The sequence below is a fragment of the Heliangelus exortis genome, chromosome 1 (assembly GCF_036169615.1).
Source record: "Heliangelus exortis chromosome 1, bHelExo1.hap1, whole genome shotgun sequence".
NCBI classification, from domain to species: domain Eukaryota; kingdom Metazoa; phylum Chordata; class Aves; order Apodiformes; family Trochilidae; genus Heliangelus; species Heliangelus exortis.
In genome coordinates, this window is record NC_092422.1 from 51,077,487 (window position 1) to 51,084,176 (window position 6,690).

Genomic DNA, 6,690 nt, shown 5'->3' on the forward strand with positions numbered 1-6,690 from the left:
AGAAGTTAAGTGATGTGTGGTTCTTTTCATTTCCTCTTGTGAAAAAGATGCAAGAAACAAACTATACAAGTCATGATTTTATATTTGAAACTTTGTATATTGTTGCCTACTACAGATTTAATGCATTTTTGTTTCTTGACTTTTTAACAAAATTTTCACTTGAGTGTGTAGAATGGAAACAATGGCATTCCTTTTATGACAGTATATTTACATATCTTGGCATAAAAATGTTTTTCATGTTCAGATGCAATTGCATTTCATAACTTATAAAATGTGATGTTGTTCAGGCTGCAAATGTGCGAGATGATCTGGCAGCCAGTGGTATTGTTACAGTAGTCTGTGTTTTGTTTTAAAAAATCAGATTGCTGATGGCCTGACCTGAAAGAAAAAGCTTTTCAGGTGTTGGTGCTGCAAGAGCAATACATCATTTACCAGCAAACATAAGCATATAGAGTATCTGATTTTTAACAAAGGTGAGTGAAGTTTTTGTACTCTGTTACTTTGAAGCTGTTAGTAAATGCATCAGTCTTTAAAAACTTCAGTTGTTCACTGAAGTGTTCTTCAATCAATCTCAATAGTCTCTTAAAACATCACATCTTTTCAAAGACTGTGTAAGTTTTCCTCCTTTATTATAAGGAAAGGTAGAACTTTACATGTAATAAATACCTCTCTTACTAAAGAATAAACAGTTTTGCCTTTGAAAATGTTTCCTCAAAAAAAAAAAAAAACAAACAGAAATGAGTGTATAAAAACTGCCTAGGACCATTATATCCAAATGTTTGTGACAGATTGCCTTTCCCATATGGGTTGACACTGTGGTTTGTTTAGAGGCAGCTGAAGCAGTGTAGCAAAGTATCTACTGGTCCAGTTTCCACTTTGATGAATATTGTTAATCTTGTATTTGCAGAAATTCAAGCATTCTTAGATCTGAAAAATGAACTCTGTTAAGAATTAGGTACTGCTGCTGTGAGAGAACTGGTAAGGCAGATCAGTTATCTCCAGCACAGGTCCTAACTACAAATACTGGGATATTTCTAAGATATTTCATCTTTTCTGTTGATTTTTTTTGTTTGTTTGTTTTAGTTTGGGGCTTTTTTGTATTTATTTGCAGTCCAAACCATTTAAAATTTTCCCCTACACTTTGCTTTTTGTACTTTTTCTCAAAGCTCCAGTTTTAATTTTTTTTTTTCTTTTCCTTTCTTTGAATTACCACTGTGGAGAAAACAGAAGTACATTCAATATTTCCCTGAAACAGCATCAACTTTGTCTCTCTGCAGTGTCAGAGAGCAGCATTCTAGCTGCTCTTCTAATGGACCAGTTTGGATCTTCTTTTCTGTCTTTCAGGCCCAGAGTAACTGAGAACAAAAAGGACCAAGAGATGAGGTTATGTGTCAGAGCCAGCAGAGAGAAACTTGGTGTAGTTGCTTTTAGCTTGTTAGCAATCATTCTACCCAAGAAAAGGGCACTGAGAGGGTCACTGCCAGGTAGGTTGGTTCCAGGGAGGTCTTACCTTGCCTCTCCCCACTGAACCTTGGCAGCATTAATCCAAAAGCTTCTCTAGCATTTTCTCAGTTCACACAAGCATTAAAAACTCTACACTCTCACCTACTTAAAAGCTCTCTTTATCACTAATCTTAGCTTTTTAGCCAGGGCTAATTGATGCTTCCAGGAGTACAAAATTTTTAAGCAGTCAGCCAGTCTTGATCTTCACAGCACTGATACACACATACCCTAAAAAAGTATAGTAGAGCAGCAGCTTTATCTGCAGCTATCAAAAAAGCCACCCAAACAAAAAATTTTATTTTTTGGGAAGGAGTTGAAGGAATCTAAACTGTGGTAATAATAGGAGAAGGGCTATAGTTTAATTTCAATGTTTTCCTGAGTATAGCTCCAGTCGTGCTTTTATCAAAATACTCAGCCATGGCATTTGGTGCGAGGTGTATTCCATGTAGCATAAACTGCTGCAAACAGTAGCAGTGCTCTGTTTTGGCAGAAGAAAGGCATTAAATCCACCCTAGATATGCAAGCAGAAGTGTTCAAAGGTGTACTTGGTAACAACAAACTACTAGAAAACTCCCATGCTTTGGACACAGTGTTCCAGTATTGTAGTTGCATTAGTTTACTTAGTCATATAGTAGGAACTATAGTTCATGAACACTTTTTTCAGAAGTAGCTCATCTGGTGATTAGGTGAGTTCCCTTCTAAACTCTCATCTGTTCTTATTCTGAAAATGAAAGTTCTTCCTTTTCATTTGCAGCTCTAGGTTGCTGATGAATGCTAATGCAAATGTGTAGTCTCCTTTGTCTGGCTTTGTCTACACGATCTCCCCAAGAATCTTATGCAAAATCTGTGTAAGAAAGTGACTTGTAAACTGTGTTCATTTCAGGGTTTTTGTACTGCTGCCACATCCTACCATTGGCTTTTCACTGCGGAGTTTTGAAGTAATGCTGAGTGCAAGGGCTGCTATTCCCCAGCACAGAGCAGTTGTTATGCCAAATGTCTTGTTCTCTGCACTTCTACATCAGTCAGTCTCATGTATGGAGTACCTGTGTGAGAAAGCTCTGTTGCACAGTTGGAGTTTTTGATGAAATAAAGAATTAAGGAAGGTGAATTCACTAATTCTCTGCATGTATGTACTGAATATGCAGCTGCCTTGGGCTCTTGAACTGGACCCTTAGTGATGTTTGTAGATGTGCATGCACACACTGGGTCTTCTAAATACAATGAGGGGGTACTAAAAGTAATTGTAAAGTCAGGGAGTTGCCACCAAAAAAATATTTTTTTTTTTTACTGTGCATCCTTTGCTATTTAATCATTCAGTCAGCACTTACTTGTGAACTCAACCAGTCATACTTCCTTGCACAGGGTTAAATTCTGAGAGATGCACTTGTTATCTTCCAAGAAGCAGTAAACAGGACTTAAGCTTCTATCTATAGTAGAGGTCTTTTTTCCATTTTTTTATTATCTTGAGGATGTTTGTATTGCTTCAAGAAAGAACATCTCACAGGACAGCTCAGCATCTGAGGCTTCAAAGGTATGAGCTCAATATTTAATAGAAGCCATAGGATTCATTGTGCTTCATACTGGATGCCTGTTACAGAGCTGGTACCTAAATAATTGTCTGCAGCCATATTCAATGAAGGGAAACAGATCTGTCTAGATTATGGTAGATTTTGTCATAAGGGAGTGTTTGAGGCCAAAGGAGACAACTATCTGAGCTGGCACTGATAGATGAGATATCATTTGTGTCTCAGGTGGGCCTTGGGATGGTGTTTCTTACTGGCAGTTCAATGGCTTGCTAAATACCCTCAGTGGTTGTACCATAATGCAAATGGAATGGAAATGGAAACACTTTGATTTCCTGGAATCTGTTATTTTCCTATTCCCAGAATCAACCAATAAACAAAGCAGCCTCTCTGTAGAAGTCAGACGGGTCCTGTGTTGTCTCAACGTGCCAGTTCTGAAGGGAATTTCACTAACTTCAGAGGTGTTTCACATTGACAGGTAAATTCCATGCTATTTAATCCCCATTCAAAGATGTGATTCAGAAGAAGCTTTTATTTTCAGAAGGTCTAAGCTACCTCCATCAGTATCTCCTTTTGTCATCAAGTTAGTTAGATTTCTCTATGATGGGCATGTTAGCCTCAGACTAACATTCTATTAACACACCAACTATGAACAGGTATTTTGTAACAAGTCAGTTCTTCTTTGCCACTATTGAATTAATTTTCTCCTTTCTCAGAAGCCTCATTCAGGAGATACTACCCCCTGCTATAGCTCTAGAAGCCATAAATTTGGTTTGCTTTTAGTTCGGGAAAAAGGCTTCTACAGCATCTTTTCTGACTTAAAGAGATTTGAGGAATAGGGACCCACTCAGGACATAAAAGCTGTGTGTTTTGTATCTTTGAATACAAATATTAAGCTCAGTAACAAAGCAGTTGTTCCAGTAGAAATCTAGGTTTTGTCTCTTGAGTTTTAGAACTTTTCTCTATCAGAGTGTTTGCTTTTCAAAGGCAGTGTCTTCTTACATCGTGGCCCACGAGGCCCAAATGTTTGGTCTTCATATTTATTATGTGTTCACAGGTTTTGCTTGTAGAGTTGACCCTGCTCTTTCTAATTCTCTGTTGGAGAAGAAACCAAATAGCCTCTCAGCTATTCTGAGTATTTAGAAAATCAGCCTAGGAGTGGCAGCCTGGGATTATGATCTCTGAACGTCCTTGCAATGCTGGGATAAGTGTGAAATTCACCTCTTCAGTTTGGAGACAAGTAATGGCCATTTCTGCTCTGAGGAGACTGTTTCCACAGTCTCTATCAGATCTGTTCCTGTCATTCCAGTTCAGACCAGTGACATAATTTTCTCTGTATTTTTTCCAGAAGGTAAGGTAGGACCTAGAATGTTCAAGTCAGTTTTGATTTTTATGATTTTACTTTCTCACTCAAGAGGGAGGGTGCCCATGACCTCGCTTCAGGTGCAGGGAATTTTTGTGGCTGCTAAACCATGAAATCAAAGTATCTTTGGAGGTTAGTATTAGTACCACTCTTGATTTAAGAACAACTTAAGCTAATGTAACACTAGATGCACACAGGTATATGTAGTGGAGTTTCACTTATTTAGCAATCAATACAGAAAATTTAACAGTAAAGCAGCAAATGCCTTAAGGGTTGGGGTTCTTTGGAGGATGTGGCATCAGGGAGGGGGCTCAAAGCTCTCCTAAGGCACTAGATGAGCAGTAGTGGTTGCTGCAATGAAATCTGGGAATTTTCCAGAAAAATGGGAAAGATACATGTTGGCAGGGGACTACTACCCAGGGGTTAATAGTGAACTATTCCCAAGCTAGCGGTGACTGAGAGGATTTAGAAGTTTAACTTCAGTCAGTTTTGTTCAGAAGGCTGTTAAATGTCTCTCACTTTGCCAACACCATGACCACTGGTTGCTGCCTTTTGGGGATGGGTGGTGTCTTTTGAGGGTGGGGAAAGAAAAAAAAAAAAGAAAGGGGATATTTCTTCAACTTACTGCTTTTTCATTAAATGTGTGACTGCTTTTTTTCCTTAGCAGAAACCAAGTTATACTTTTAAATAGATCTGAAATATGTTTTTTCATGTACTGTGTGCTGTTAACAAAACGTTTAATAACTGTATGATCCTATGTTGAGGTGACAGGATTGGATGTAAATTAATTAAAAGGTTTAATTTTCCATTCGTATGTTATCTTAAAAACTAATGCTAATCAACTAGCAAAAAAAAGCTTGGAATAAAACTCATGTTTTGGATTCAGACCCCTGAAAAATATGATCATAATACAAGATCTTGAATCAGTGAAGCTCACCTGACCTGAATTACTTGAAGTAAAGTTGTGCAACATCACCATTTTTAAGTATCTCAGAATAAAATGCCAAGAAACATTTTTACTCTGGAATTTTGTCTCTTTAGGAGCTGATATTCTTGGGGCAGAGGGGAGGAACAAAAACACACCACCAGCAAAATATACTAAAGCCCCCAAAACTCATGAAGTGGGGCATTACCAATGATTCGGATAAAGAAGAGTGTGGATACAGTGGTTACATTTCATCTGTTCAGTGCTCCAGATAAAGTTTCTTCTGGCCAGTAGATGGAGATGATACAATTGTGTTCAGAGGGCCGTGCACTTGCAGTAGGGAATCTTGCTACTGTACAGTCCCTGGTTTTTAGGGAGTGAGTTTCTTAATAGGACTGTTTTATAGGCTGTAACCCTAACTTCTCTTTACTGGGAATGTGTGCCCCGAGCAGATGCTTCATCTTGAGACCTGCCTACTGCAACCCTAGAGAAAGCAAAGAGAAAGGGGGGGTGCCAAATCAATAAAGGTCCCTGCTTCTCCCATCATTAAGAGGTCTGAATAAAGTACCTGCCCATAAATACGTGAGCCAGCCATAGCAACTTTCTCCAAGCCCACTACAAAGGGAAACTCTGTCTTTGGAACCTGCCACCTCTCCTCATCCCTGCAGGGCAAGGAGGAAATGAGTTTCATTTGGAGTTGCCAGTCAGCTGCTGGGAGCAAGGGAAAAGGAAAGGCACTGTGTGGATGAGCTCCTGAGGCTCTACATTAACATCAAAAAGTGTGGGTTCCTTTCCTTAAAATGAGTAAAAGCTTTAAAGCATTGCTGGAGGTGGTCGAGTGTTATATAAGAAAACACTTCAAGAGGAGAGTTAAAAAGGGTTAGCTGGGAAAAAGAAGTATATGAAATCTGATAAGATGGAGCCTTCATTTTTTCTTCTCATTCATTCACTATTAAAATCATGTCACATAATATTTACTTACATTGGGGAGGGAGGGGGGGAAACTAAAACCAAATGAATGATACAGAATGATGTAGCCTAATCTCCAAGTTCCTGGAATTTGACTCGTCCCACCACTTGAATGCCTGACCATAAAAAAGAATTCTGAGTAGGTGCTTGCTGCAACTTCTGTTTTCTAAATAACAATTTAATAAAAGTTTTATAGGTCCTACCACAAGTGCAGTAGGTAATTTTATTACTGCTTCATTTTTTTAGATGTCTTGTCTGTAGTGTCTGCTTTGCTGGAACCTGAGTCCCTTGATAGTCCTTTAGAAAAGATGGTCTGGTTTCAAGCTGGTATTTTTTTGTGGCTCTATTTTTCTTCTTTAACACAACTGCCAGTGTTTTTCTTTATAGAAAGTGTATAGAAAATTCAA